The sequence below is a fragment of the Triticum urartu genome, chromosome 3A, assembly GCF_056163025.1.
Source record: "Triticum urartu cultivar PI428250 chromosome 3A, HENAU_Tu73, whole genome shotgun sequence".
Taxonomy (NCBI): domain Eukaryota; kingdom Viridiplantae; phylum Streptophyta; class Magnoliopsida; order Poales; family Poaceae; genus Triticum; species Triticum urartu.
This window is the reverse complement of record NC_141875.1, coordinates 561,581,950-561,597,689: the sequence shown is the minus strand read 5'-3', so window position 1 is coordinate 561,597,689 and position 15,740 is coordinate 561,581,950.

The window sequence follows — 15,740 nt, the reverse complement described above, 5'->3', positions numbered from 1 at the left end:
AGGGGCTTGATGCCCGATGAGGTGTTTGGCCCAATGAGGCCGCTCTGCACTTCAGCCGCAAGCGCTGTGGTATGCTCCTAAGTATGGAGGGAGCGCTCCGTGTTTCCATTGACTATGATAACACCGCGGGGTCCGGGCATTTTCAACTTTAAGTAAGCATAATGTGGGACCACATTGAAGCGAGCGAAGGCGGTTCGTCTGAGCAGTGCGTGATAACCACTGCGGTAGGGGACGATGTCGGTGTCAAAACCAACGGATCTCGGGTAGGGGGTCCTGGACTATGCATCTAGGATCGATGGTAACAGGAGACAGGAGACACAATGTTTACCCAGGTTCGGGCCCTCTTTATGGAGGTAATACCCTACGTCTTTCTTGATTGATATTGATGAATATGGGTGTTACAAGAGGTGATCTACCATGAGATCATAATGGCTAAACCCTAGAAGTCTAGCCTATGTGGGTGTGGTAATGAGTATATATGGTGTCATTTCTGGACTACCCCCTTCGGTTTATATAGACACCGAGGGGATATAGGGTTTACAAGGAGTCGGTTACATAAGAAGGAATCTTCGGTCGCCAAGCTTGCCTTCCATGCCAAGTAGAGTCCAATACAGACACGGTGCAGTCTTCGGCCTTCATGTCTTCACAGCCCACCAGTCCGGCCCATGGATAACACGCCGGACGCCCGAGGACCCCTTAGTCTAGGACTCCCTCAGTAGCCCCCGAACCAGTCTTCAATAACAAGGTGCTCGGCACACATACTGTCTTTGGCATTGCAAGGCGGGTTCTCCCTTCGACGATCTCCAAGTATGTATTCGGCCATTGATCCAATGTCGCCTCCTTGGCTTCTGCGCGTTGAATAATCTTTGTCTTCCACGTGTCGAGTGAATGTGGAAAGTCAGGGTATTTTAGCAGATAACACCCCCTTCATGCGAGGAAGAGCGCCTATTTAAAGAGATTGGACCCCAGATCCATTCAGCGCTACGCAAAAGAGATCCCCAGAGACTGCTTTAGGAGAAACCATTCCGGCATGGCTAGTGCTCCCAGCTCCTCCGCTCGTCCCGGCCCAGGGAAAGGCGAGTGGGAGAGGTGTTCCGTGTCTCATAGCCATTTGGTGAAGTTGCAAACGCAGGGATTGCTCCCCCATGCAGATCTAGTCCCTGTTCGATCAAGGCTAGCTTCCTTCAATGAGGGGACCCAGGCAGAGGACTTCCCCAATCCGTCCGGGGGGGAGAAAGTGTGTTTTGTCCCCTACCTGCTAAGAGGCGTCGGATTTCCAATCCATCCGTTCCTCCGAGGGCTTATGGAATAATACGGCCTCCAGCTGCACAACTTCACTCCAGCATCTATTCTGCACATTGCGGGTTACGTCGCTTTATGTGAGCTTTTCTTGGGCGTCGAGGCTCACTTCGAGTTGTGGAGGAAGCTGTTTTGTCTCATCCCGCACAATCACGAAGGGTGAATATTTGAAGTGGGCGGAGCCGAAGTGTGGCGCATCGCCGATACCGGATATCCATCCGGCACACCAAGGAAGGCACCCTGATGAATGGCCCTCCGAATGGTTTTATATAGAGGATGTTGCGGTTACTGACCCGATTCAAATGGGTCTTCCTGAATTTGCTCGTGTCCCGCTGAAGAAATGCCACAGTTGGCGTCCCCGGAGTCTTGAAGAGGAAGACGACGCGGAGGTTCGTCATCTGATGAGCAGGATAAGAGAGCTCACTCAGTCCGGACTAATAGTAATCGAGGTTATGGCGACTTCCATAGCGTGACGGGTTCGGCCACTCCAATACAGAGGGCTTCCCATGTGGCACTATAATGGGGAGGACGACGCTTCTCGCTGCGGCCGGAAAGGTCCGGATACCCCTGCCGCTTTGGACAAGATATTAGCTGAACTGTTCAAAGGGGAGGAAAAGGAATTTCTTCGCGTCAAATCTAGAGACGGTTACTCTATGTATAACCCTCCCAGCTAGGTAAGGCCTGACCCCTCTGTTTTTTGCTTCTCCCATCAACAAATTGCTTTTGATAAACTTCTCGCTTGTTTTCTTATAACAGCACTGGCGAAAGGTCACCGAGGGATTTTATAGTCCCGCCCCACAGCCGGAGGACCACAACCAGGAGCTAGATCCTGGGTTCGAAGAGGACACAGATATATTTGTGGTGCTTGCGAAGGGAGTGTTCTACCAGACCAGCTACGACGGCACAGAAGTGGCCATCACCGCACACTATCCAAGCCATCTTCCTGCTTCCCGAGTAAATAATTAAGAAATCACCTTTTTAAAAGAGTCCTCTTACTCTGTCTCACCGATCTCACCGTATCGTGCTTCAGAGGGGAGACGTTCGGCGGCTTCGAAGAGATCGACTCCCGCGCCGTACAATCCTTCCAAGAGGAAATCAAATGAAGACACGGCCGCGCCTTCATCGAAGAGGTATGAATTCGCCAACCTGCCCCTGAGTAATCACGTCCAACCGTGACCTTCCCATTTTCCATTTGTCAGGAGGAAGACGCGCCGGACTGTTTCTGGGGGTCCGAGCGGCCGTACTTCCCACAACCAGGATTCAAATCCCGCCGTGAAGACGGGGGCTGATGCAGGGGTGACGTCAGACTATCCTCCGGCCGAGGATTCGGAGGATGTATCGGTCACCAACTCGGAAGTGGAGAGTGCTATGAATCATCGGCACCGCCGGGCCATTTTACAAGATCCTGGCTTGTTGGAACAGTCGTTTAACGCCTTCAACGCAGCCGATGCGTACATCCGGGCAGCTCGAGATGGGATTACCAAGGCCACAAAGCAAAATCAGAAAGATGTGCAGGTAAATTTGCTTTGTCTGACTATGACAACCATATGCCAGTAGCCCCCGAGACTTAAAGGAGTTGAATCAACTGATTTAAGGATCAATGTACAACAAGGTTCTTACAGAGAAGAATACCCAGCTGGCTCAGGAACTAGAAAAGTGTCAGCGCCAGCTGCTTGCTGCTAATGCTGAACTGGAGAATTACAAGGCATCTCCAGGTAATATTTCCCTCCATCAAAGATTCATAAGGTGTAACACCCTCGATGCGACTATAGCTCCCACGTGTCGAGGCACGACTTAGAGACATAATCGCATTGAAAGCATATGTCGCAAGTTAGGCAATCTTCACAACATCCCATGTAATGTGAATAATAAAGGGGAGATAACATAGTTGGCTTACACTCGCCACGTCAATCAAGTACATAAATAACATTACATCATCCATACACTCAAGGCCCGACTACGGCGCCAAAATAAAAGAGAACCCAACATGCGACACGGTCCCAATCACCCCGAACTGGGCACCACTACTGATCGTCGGGCAAGGAAACATAGTATCGTTGAGAGTCTTCGTCGAACTCCCACTTGAGCTCATACGCGTCTCCTGGAGCGGAATCATCAGGCGCTGCATCTGGTGTAATAGTAATCTATGAGCCACAGGGACTCGGCAATCTCACACCCTCGCGATCAAGACTATTCAAGCTTATAGGTATGGCAAGATAAAATATGAGTGGAGCTGCAGCAAGCGACTAGCAAGTGTGGTGGCTAACTTATTCGCAAAAGAGGGCGAGAAGAGGAGGCAAATCACGAGCGAGAAGCTAGAGAGCAACCTGCGCAAACATTACACCAACACCGTGTCCACTTCCCGGACTCCGCCGAGAAGAGGCCATCACGGTAACACACTCAGTTGATTCATTTTAATTAATTAAGGTTCAAGTTATCTACAACCGGACATTAAAAAATTCCCATCTGCCCATAACCGTGGGCACGGCTTTCGAAAGTTCAATCCCTGCAGGGGAGTCCCAACTTAGCCCATGACAAGCTCTCACAGTCAACGAAGGAATAGGCCTCCTCCCAAGACGTTCCGATCAGACTTGGTATCTCGGTAATTCAAGACACTTCGACAGGTTAAAACAAGTCCAGCAACACCGCCCGAATGTGCCGACAAATCCTGATAGGAGCTGCACATATCTCTTTCTCAGGGCACACTCAGATGAACACTACGTACAACTAAAACCAACCCTCAAGTTGCCCCGAGGTGGCGCTGCAAGTGGCTCTATTTGGACCAACACTCAGAGGAGCACTGGCCCGGGGGGGGGGGTTTAAAATAAGATGACCCTCGGGATCCGGAAACCCAAAGGAAAAAGTGGCTAGGTGGCAAATGGTAAGACCAAGGTTGGGCATTGCTGGAAAAGCTTTAATCAAGGTGAAATATCAAGGGGTTCCCATTATAACCCAACCGCGTAAGGAACGCAAAATCCGGGAACATAACACCGATATGACGGAAACTAGGGCGGCAAGAGTGGAACAAAATACTAGGTGAGAGGCCGAGCCTTCCACCCTTTACCAAGTATATAGATGCATTTAAGATAGCAAGATAGTATAATGATATCCCAACAAGTAAGTAAAAGATGTTCCAACGAGGAACGGCCTCCAAACTTCACCTGCAGCTAGCAACGCTATAAGAGGGGCTGAGCAAAGCGGTAACATAGCCAATCAACGGTTTGCTAGGACAATGGTGGGGGTTAGAGGTTTGGCATGGCAATTTAGGAGGCTTTCAAGCAAAAGATAGGCATCGTAGCATTGGCATAGCAAAGAGCGAGCAAACTAGCATAGCAAAGATAGTAGTGATTTCGAGGGTATGATCATCTTGCCTACACAGTTGTCAGAGTTGACTGGATCCTCAAGAGAAAACTCAACGGGCTCCTCGTTAGCGAACTCGTCTCCCGGATCTACCCAAACAAGACAAACAAGCAACAAGGATACAATCAACCACGTGCAAACTCAAACAACACAATGCAAAGATGATATGCTATGCGGGATGCGATGCGGGATGCCAAATGCAAGATATGACAGGAAATGCATGAACCTGGCCTCAACTTGGAAATCCAAGTGTGCCACTGGAAAGATGAGATGAAATCTCTTGAAAACGATATAAAGAACACCGGAATCGGAGTTACGGTTTGGAAATGCCAAGCGTTTCAAAAATGACACCGGTCTGCGATTTACAGCAAGTAGGCATCTAAATGCAATGAGATGAACATGCTACAGCCACCAAACATGACAACAAAATACATGGCAGGGATGCACACAAGATTCTTAACAAAAGACCAGCACTCAGCCACGGCCAATTCATCCATTAAGAGGTACAAACAAGCATGGCAAAAACGCAAATGCAAAACACTTGTCTGGAATTTTAGATCATATAGCCCTCTTCGGAGCAATAAAACAACATGCTACAGGACCTGAACATGACAAAGAAAGACATGACGTGGAGCTACTCAACATGCTTAACAAAAGTCCCTTAGTGACCTTGAGTCAAAAGGGATCACAAAATATACAAACAAGCACACGAACATAGCAAAAACATAATCAGTTTTCAGACTTTGTGAAAACCGGGACATGCTGAAACATAACTCACGAAGGCATGTTCACGAGCTCGATGCACTCACCACGGTGCAAGTCATGGAAAGACAAGCATACATCCCTCAAGAAGGAACAAAATTCTAGCTAGAAATGGCAAGAACAATGGCATACCATGCATGGATCAACTACAATAGCATCGGCAAAATCGCAAACGAGTTAACGATCTGCCCAGATTCACCACGAAGCAAAAGTAGAGCTCGATTGACTCAAGCTAGGTTGCTCCATAATTTCAAGTAAAGACATGGATGGATAGAGAATGACATGATTAACAAAACTCCTTTACTGATCATCCTCAAAACAGGCACGGATCACTAGGAAACAAGCTGAACATATGGCATCATGAACTAAATAATCCCAGACTTCGTGAAAACTACTAAGTCCCTGAAAACAGATTTACCGGGTGCCTCATTTGCAAGCTTGCACAAGTCACCACACACATCCTAAAAATGCATGGGTTGCACCTCTGGAAAGATAACAAAATTCTTAACAAAACATATGAAGGACTCATAGTGCACACAATAATCATGGCAAAAATGACAAAAGTCTAAGATGAACTAGCAGATCTGACAATCAACTCACGAAGCCTCCTTCTAACAGCAAGATGAGCTCAAATGAAAATGATGCAATGGAATGAAATGATGTACTCGTCGAGGCGAACATTTTGATATACTATATGCCCAAATCGGAGCTACGGATGCAAAGCTACGGCAGGTCAAAGTATGCACAAAATTATAAGGGAGAGGGGAAAAAGTCAACCCAGATCTAGGGTTCCTCGCGGGCGCGCGAACCGAGGCGATATCCGAGCTCGCCGGAGAAGACCTGTTCGCCGGAGATGGTGGCCGCCAAGGGGAGGAGAAGCCGGGGCGGCTCCGGCCGGCGTGGATGCGGCGGCGGCGGCGCGTGGAGGCGGCGGTCGGTGGTGGTGGTGCCCGAGGCGGCGGCGACGCGAGGTGGTGCGGCGCGGTGGCGGCGGCAGCCGGTTGCGTGGCGGCGGAGGACGGCGGCGCGGGCGACGGAGGACGGCGGCGGGGCGGATCGGCGTCGGGGACGAGGTCCCGGGCGGCGGCGGCGGTGGCCCGGGCCTCGGGGGCCCAACGCGGGCTGGGCGGGCCGCGCGGGGAGGGGCCGGCGGGGAGGCCACGTGGCGGGAGGAGAGTGGCTGAGGCAGCGGCGGACGTGTCCGGCGCCGTCCGGACGTGTCCGGCGGCGTCGGATCTGAGATTTTAGGGTTAGGGGGGAGAATGAACCGCGAATTTGTGGAGGGGGGTGTATTTATAGGCATAAGTGGAGCTAGGAGAGTCCAAATGAGGTGCGGTTTTCGGCCACGCGATCGTGATCGAACGCTCTAGGACATGGAGCAGAGTTTGGTGGGTTTTGGGCCAAATTGGAGGGGTGTTGGGCTGCAACACACACGAGGCCTTTTCGGTCCCTCGGTTAACCGTTGGGGTATCAAACGAAGTCCAAATGATACGAAACTTGACAGGTGGTCTACCGGTAGTAAACCAAGGCCGCTTGGCAAGTCTCGGTCCAATCCGGAAATGTTTAATCCCCACACACAAAAGAAAGCTAGAAGTTACCACCGGAGGAGAACGAAGCGCCGGAATGCAAAACGGACAACGGGGAAAATGCTTGAATGCATGAGATGAACACGTATGAAAATGCAATGCACATGATGACATGATATGAGATGCATGAAAATGCAAAACAACACATGGAGGCGAAGACCCGAACCCAAGAAATAAATAACTTAACGCCGGAAACGGCAAGAGTTGGAGTACAAATAGGGAAAGTTACATCCGGGGTGTTACATCACTCCACCACTATGAAAGGATCTCGTCCCGAGATCTAGGACTGAAAGAACGCCGGGTATTCAGAACGGAGGTGATCCTCGCGTTCCCAGGTAGCTTCACGGTCGGAATGGTGTGACCACTTGACTTTGAGAAATTTGATTGACTTGTTGCGAGTCTTGCGTTCAGTCTCTTCAAGAATAGCAACTGGGTGCTCGCGATAAGAGAGATCTTCTTGGAGCTAAATGTCCTCGAAGTTGACGGTGCGGTCGGGAGTCTTGAAGCACTTTCGAAGCTGAGAGACATGGAACACGTCATGAACATTTGCAAAGTTTGAAGGAAGCTCGAGTTGATAGGCGAGGTCGCCTCTCTTGCTGACAATCTTGAAAGGTCCCACGTATCTAGGGGCAAGCTTCCCTTTTATACCGAAGCGACGAGTACCTTTCATAGGAGAGACATGGAGGTAAACATGATCTCCGATCTCGAAAGCCCAATCACGGTGCTTACTATCATAGTAGCTCTTCTGGCGGAATTGGGCTGCTTTGAGGTTATCTCGAATGACTTTGCAGATTTCTTCTGCTTCTGTGATTAAGTCATTACCCAAAAGCTGATGGTCACCGGTTTCAAACCAATTGAGAGGGGTACGACACTTCCTGCCGTACAGAATTTCAAAAGGGGCCTTGCCCGAACTTACTTGAAAACTGTTGTTGTAGGAGAATTCAGCATAAGGAAGACAATCCTCCCACTTTATGTCGAAGGAGATCACACAAGCCCTGAGCATATCTTCAAGAATCTGGTTGACACGCTCGACTTGACCGCTTGTTTGAGGATAGAAAGCTGTGCTAAAGCGGATGTTGGTGCCCATGGCCTTCTGAAAAGAATCCCAGAACTTTGAGGTAAAAATGCTGCCACGGTCTGAAGAGATCACTTGAGGAATACCATGCAGAGAGACAATACGAGAGGTATAGAGTTCCGCCAATTGAGTTGCAGTGATCGACTCTTTGATAGGCAGAAAGTGAGCCAGTTTGGTGAGTTTATCGATGACAACGAATATAGCATCATTGCCACGCTTGGACTTTGGAAACCCAGTCACGAAGTCCATCTCAATGTGGTCAAACTTCCATTCTAGAATGGCAAGAGGTTGGAGGAGACCAGATGGCCTTTGGTGTTCTGCCTTCACTCTTCTGCATAAATCACATTCATTCACGAATTGAGCGATCTCGCGCTTCATTCGAGTCCACCAATAAGTTTGCTTGAGGTCCTGATACATCTTCGTGCTCCCAGGGTGGATGGAGAGGAGAGAATTGTGAGCCTCGTTCATGATCACTTTACGAAGTTCACCTTTGGGCACAACAATACGATCCTCGAAGAAGAGAGTGTCCTTGTCAGCAAGGCGGTAGCCCTTGTATTTGGACTGACTCTTGGCAATCCCAAACTTCACCTTTTTCACCATAGCATCAAGAAGCTGGGCTTGGCGAATCTGGTCTTCTAAGGTAGGAGAGACTTGAAGGTTGGCAAGGAAACCTTGAGGAACAACTTGCAGATTCAGTTTGCGGAAAGCTTCACAAAGCTCGGATTGATAAGGCTTGAGAATCAGACTGTTGCGGTAGGCCTTTCTGCTCAATGCGTCAGCAATCACATTGGCCTTGCCTGGAGTATACTCGATACTTGGATTATACTCTTGAATCATTTCGACCCATCGAGTTTGCCTGAGGTTGAGATTAGGCTGAGTGAAGAGGTACTTGAGACTCTTGTGATCAGTGAAAATATCCACTTTTCTTCCCAATAGAAGGTGTCTCCAAGTCAAAAGAGCATGCACAACTGCCGCCAACTCGAGATCATGAGTGGGGTAGTTCTTCTCATTAGGCTTCAACTGGCGAGATGTATAAGCAACAACTTTCTTCTCTTGCATCAATACTGCGCCAAGACCTTGGAGAGAGGCATCACAAAAGACCTCGTATGGCCTGGATTCATCAGGTGAAGTCAGAACTGGAGCAGTGATCAACTTCTCTTTCAAAGTGTTGAAAGCAATATCACACTTCGGAGACCAAACGTACTTGACGTTCTTCTGAAGAAGATTAGAGAGAGGCTTCGCAATCTTAGAAAAGTTTTCGACGAATCTTCGGCAATAGCTTGCGAGACCGAGGAAACTGTGAAGTTGCTTCACGTTCTGAGGAGGTTCCCAATTCACAATTGCAGACACCTTCTCAGGATTCACGGCAATGCCCTTGGCAGAGATGATATGACCAAGATAAAGAACCTCATCAAGCCAAAATTCACACTTAGAGAACTTGGCGTAGAACTGATGTTCTCTGAGCTTATCGAGAACCAAACGCAAGTGCTTGGCATGATCTTCCTTGTTCTTGGAGAAAACCAGAATGTCGTCGAGATAGACCAAAACGAAGTCATTGGTGTAAGCATTGAATATGAAGTTCATCATGCGAGAGAACGTTGGAGGGGCGTTGGCGAGGCCAAAAGACATGACAGTGTATTCATGTGAACCAAAGCTTGTTCTGAATGCTGTCTTGGGAATATCTTCTTCACGAATGCGAATCTGGTGATAGCCCATACGAAGATCAAGCTTGGAGAATACTTGGGCACCTTTGAGTTGTTCGAACAGCTCATTGATGTTGGGAAGTGGGTATTTGTTCTTGATGGTCTTCTTGTTCACTGGACGATAATCAACATAAAGTCGGTCCGTTCCATCCTTCTTCTTCACAAAAAGAACACCACAACCCCACGGACAAGAACTAGGCCGGATGAGACCCATTTTCTCTTGCATATCGAGTTGCTTCTTCAGCTCTTTCAACTCTTCAGGTCCGAGCTTGTAAGGACGTTTGCACACAGGTTCCGTACCAGGCTCAAGATCAATAACGAATTCAACTGGCCGGTGCAGAGGCATTCCTGGAAGCTCTTCTGGAAAGACGTCTTGATATTCGCAAACGACTGGAATTTGAGAGATGGCGTCCAATTCACCCTTCTCATTGAGAGAAAACAGACGGATAGTATCATCACGAGCGGCAAAGACAATTACATCCTCAGACGAATGAGTCAATTGAATCTGCCTGGCTGCACAATCAAGCTGAGCCTTGTGCTTAGAAAGCCAATCCATTCCGAGAATAAGATCAATATCCAAGTTACCAAGAACCACCGGAGAAGAGAGGAACTTGTAATCGCCCAATGTGATAGAGACATCCGGGACGCAATTGTTAGAAGTCATTTGCTTGCCCGGAGACACAATCTTCAACAGAACAGGAATCCTTTCGGACACAAAATCATGCTTGGCCACAAATGGAGTTGAAATAAAAGAAAGCGATGCACTAGTGTCGAAAAGAACTTTTGCAGGAACATCGTTAACAGGAAGGTTACCCATGATCACATCTGGTGAGTCCTCTGCCTGAGCTGCATTCAGCAAATTGACCTTGGCGTGCTTGGGGTTATGCTTGACCACAGCTGTACTTGCCGATCTGATAGGAGGAGGAGGAGGAAGACGCCTCTGGTTGAAACACTTGTTGGCATAGTGACCCTTCTGTTGGCACTTGTTGCACGTGACCTCTGAAAGCGGACGGTGATACGGAGCACTCAATCTTGGAGCTTGAGACGAAGTCTTGTTCTGAAAGCCAGGGTTGGGTGGGTGGGAAGAACCACTGCCACCTTTGCTCTTCTGCTGATACGGCTGACGGAACGGAGGAGGAGGAAGCCAAAACTTTTACTGCTTGGCCACTTGAGTAGAGGAAGAAGGAGTAACATCTCTGACTCGCTTCTTGGAAGCATCACACCTCAACTGAGCAGCCTCTTGCTTCAGTGCCATGTTGTAGAACTCATCGTATCTCAAGGGCTCGAAGAGGACAAGAGTGAGCTGAATACCTTCTCTGAGACCACCCCTGAACTGATATATCATGCTCTTCTCATCAGGGACGTCCTGCTTGGCAAAGCGGGCGAGCTTCTGGAACAACTTGTTGTAGTCATAGACAGACAAAGAGCCTTGCTTCAGATTGCTGAATTCCTCACGCTTGCTTTCAACCACACTCTGGGGAATATGATGATCTCGGAAATCTCGACGGAAATCATCCCAAGTGATAACACGTCCACCTCTGGAGTCCTTGTACTGCTGGAACCATTCTGCAGCTTGATCTTTGAGTTGGAAGGAAGCGAACTTCACAAAGTCCTCAAGCCTAACGTTACTACACTCGAAATGCTTGCACAGATCCACAAGCCAATCGTCAGCATCAGTTGCCTCAACATAATTTCTGAAAGTCTTTGGCCCGTTAGCAAGGAACTGGTTGAGTGTAGCAAAGTGACTCGGATTTCTGCCTTGATTCCCTTGACTGCCTTGATTGCGCTCTTGAAGAATTTGCATGATCAGCTGTGTGTTTGCATTGGTTGCGGCCATCACAGCTTGCCATGCCTCTGGAGGAGGTGGAGGCGGTGGCGGATCAGGATTCGGAGTCGTGCGCGTTGGAGGAGCCATCCTGAAGAGGTTGACCACCATTAGCACATTGACAGATAAATATTGAAGTTGAATCCAACGGAATGAAAATTGCAACAAATAGTCTTCACATCCGAACAAAATGAACGAATGCATTCCTCTTGAAAATGGTCACATATCCATAAATTGAGAAGCCACGTAGAATTAAGGTAGAGAAATAAATCAACAAGGTACGGATCAGGAACGAATAATCGGTAAGAAATCCCAATCTCAAACCAATATCCGTGGAAGAAGAACTAGAGCTACTAGAATTCCCACCAATGAAACTTCCGAACCTTTCTGGTTATGCAATCAGGTGTTGGGGATACAGGGGAAGCATAATATCTCAACCAAACTAGCAAATCCTACATCCAGCTGTATCCATCCTTCAATAGATAACCAAGAAATCTTCGGAAACCATCTACCTCAACCTTCGAAAAGCATCCGTTATACAAGTTATGGCGATACTCCCGAACTCCGGCCCCAGTACTGGGTGGCATCGAGGATATCTCACCAACGAACTGCATAAAAGACATTTTCGATGTCGGCGAAAATATCTCAAGTATTCCAGAATTGTAACGATAAAATTATGATGACAACACCTCAGAGCTCAACTCCCCAGGACACTTCCACTAAACCCCTGACAGGAGGCACCAAGACAATGTTCTCATCATAAAACCATCGGAACGATTCCAAGATACCCGCGTGATCCTAAATTTTTTTTTGTGAAATTTGAGAAGAGAAGAGTCAAAACTCTACGTTAGGATGCCTTACCAGAGCGATGAGGAGACTGGGAAGTAAAAAGAATTCCTAATCTCTCCGATATATAATTCCTAAAAGACTCAAAACATTTTTCTAGACACAACTCGGCCGCTAAAAACGATCAAGCAATGGGGCTCCTAAGGTCGGGATTGGCTCTGATTACCAAATTCTAACACCCTCGATGCGACTATAGCTCCCACGTGTCGAGGCACGACTTAGAGACATAATCGCATTGAAGGCATATGTCGCAAGTTAGGCAATCTTCACAACATCCCATGTAATGTGAATAATAAAGGGGAGATAACATAGTTGGCTTACACTCTCCACGTCAATCAAGTACATAAATAACATTACATCATCCATACACTCAAGGCCCGACTACGGCGCCAAAATAAAAGAGAACCCAACATGCGACACGGTCCCAATCACCCCCAACTAGGCACCACTACTGATCGTCGGGAAAGGAAACATAGTATCATTGAGAGTCTTCGTCGAACTCCCACTTGAGCTCATACGTGTCTCCTGGAGCGGAATCATCAGGCCCTGCATCTGGTGTAATAGTAATCTATGAGCCACAGGGACTCAGCAATCTCGCACCCTCGCGATCAAGACTATTCAAGCTTATAGGTATGGCAAGATAAAATATGAGTGGAGCTGCAGCAAGCGACTAGAAAGTGTGGTGGCTAACTTATTCGCAAAAGAGGGTGAGAAGAGGAGGCAAAGCACGAGCGAGAAGCTAGAGAGCAACCTGCGCAAACATTACACCAACACCGTGTCCACTTCCCGGACTCCGCCGAGAGGAGGCCATCACGGTAACACACTCAGTTGATTCATTTTAATTAATTAAGGTTCAAGTTATCTACAACCGGACATTACCAAATTCCCATCTGCCCATAACCGCTGGCACGGCTTTCGAAAGTTCAATCCCTACAGGGGAGTCCCAACTTAGCCCATGACAAGCTCTCATGGTCAACGAAGGAATAGACCTCCTCCCAAGATGTTCCGATCAGACTCGGTATCTCGGTAATTCAAGACACTTCGATAGGTTAAAACAAGTCCAGCAACACCGCCCGAATGTGCTGACAAATCCCGATAGGAGCTGCACATATCTCTTTCTCAGGGCACACTCAGATGTACACTACGTACAACTAAAACCAACCCTCAAGTTGCCCCGAGGTGGCACTGCAAGTGGCTCTATTTGGACCAACACCCAGAGGAGCACTGGCCCGGGGGGGGTGAAAATAAGATGACCCTCGGGCTCCGGAAACCCAAGGGAAAAAGAGGCTAGTTGGAAAATGGTAAGACCAAGGTTGGGCATTGCTGGAAAGCTTTAATCAAGGCGAAATATCAAGGGGTTCCCATTATAACCCAACCGCGTAAGGAACGAAAAATCCGGGAACATAACACCGATATGACGGAAACTAGGGCGGCAAGAGTGGAACAAAACACTAGGCGAGAGGCCGAGCCTTCCACCCTTTACCAAGTATATAGATGAATTTAAGATAGCAAGATAGTATAATGATATCCCAACAAGTAAGTAAAAGATGTTCCAACGAGGAACGGCCTCCAAACTTCACCTGCAGCTAGCAACGCTATAAGAGGGGCTGAGCAAAGCGGTAACATAGCCAATCAACGGTTTGCTAGGACAATGGTGGGTTAGAGGTTTGGCATGGGAATTTAGGAGGCTTTCAAGCAAAAGGTAGGCATCGTAGCATTGGCATAGCAAAGAGCGAGCAAACTAGCATAGCAAAGATAGTAGTGATTTTGAGGGTATGATCATCTTGCCTGCACAATTGTCAGAGTTGACTGGATCCTCAAGAGCAAACTCAACGGGCTCCTCATTAGCGAACTCGTCTCTTGGCTCTACCCAAGCAAGACAAACAAGCAACAAGGATACAATCAACCACGTGCAAACTCAAACAACACAATGCAAAGATGATATGCTATGCGGGATGCCAAATGCAAGATATGACAGGAAATGCATGAACCTGGACTCAACTTGGAAATCCAAGTGTGCCACTGGAAAGATGAGATGAAATCGCTTGAAAATGATATAAAGAACGCCGGAATCGGAGTTACGGTTTGGAAATGGCAAGCGTTTCAAAAATGACACCGGTCTGCGATTTACAGCAAGTAGGCATCTAAATGCAACGAGATGAACATGCTACAGCCACCAAACATGACAACAAAATACATGGTAGGGATGCACACAAGATGCTTAACAAAATACCAGCACTGAGCCATGGCCAATTCATCCATTAAGAGGTTCAAACAAGCATTGGCAAAAACGCAAATGCAAAACATATCTCAGACTTGGTGAAAATAACACTTGTCTGGAATTTCATATCATATAGCCCTCTTCGGAGCAATAAAACAACATACTACAGGACCTGAACATGAAAAAGAAAGACATGGCATGGAGCTACTCAACATGCTTAACAAAAGTCCCTTAGTGACCTTGAGTCAAAAGGGATCACAAAATATACTAACAAGCACACGAACATAGCAAGAACATAATCAGTTTTCAGATTTAGTGAAAACTGGGACATGCTGAAACATAACTCACGAAGGCATGTTCACGAGCTCGATGCACTCACCACGTTGCAAGTCATGGCAAGACAAGAATACATCCCTTAATAAGGAAAAAAATTCTAGCTATACATGGCAAGAACAATGGCATAGCATGCACGGATCAACTACAATAGCATCGGCAAAATCGCAAACGAGTTAACGATCTGCCCAGATTCACCACGAAGCAAAAGTAGAGCTCGATTGACTCAATCTAGGATGCTCCATAATTGCAAGTAAAGACATGGATTGATAGAGCATGACATGATTAACAAAACTCCTTTACTGATCATCCTCAAAAGAGGCACGGATCACTAGCAAACAAGCTGAACATATGGCATCATGAACTAAATAATCCCAGACTTAGTAAAAACTACTAAGTCCCTGAAAACAGATTTACCGGGTGCCTCACTTTGCAAGCTTGCACAAGTCACCACACACATCCTAAAAATGCTTCACAAAACATATGAAGGACTCACAGGCATATCATGCACACAATAATCATGGCAAAAATGACAAAAGTCTAAGATGAACTAGCAGATCTGACAATCAACTCACGAAGCCTCCTTCTAACAGCATTTTGGGCACCAAGATGAGCTCAAATGAAAATGATGCAATGGAATGAAATGATGTACTCGTCGAGGCGAACATTTTTATATACTATATGCCCAAATCGGAGCTACGGATGCAAAGTTACGGCAGGTCAAAGTATG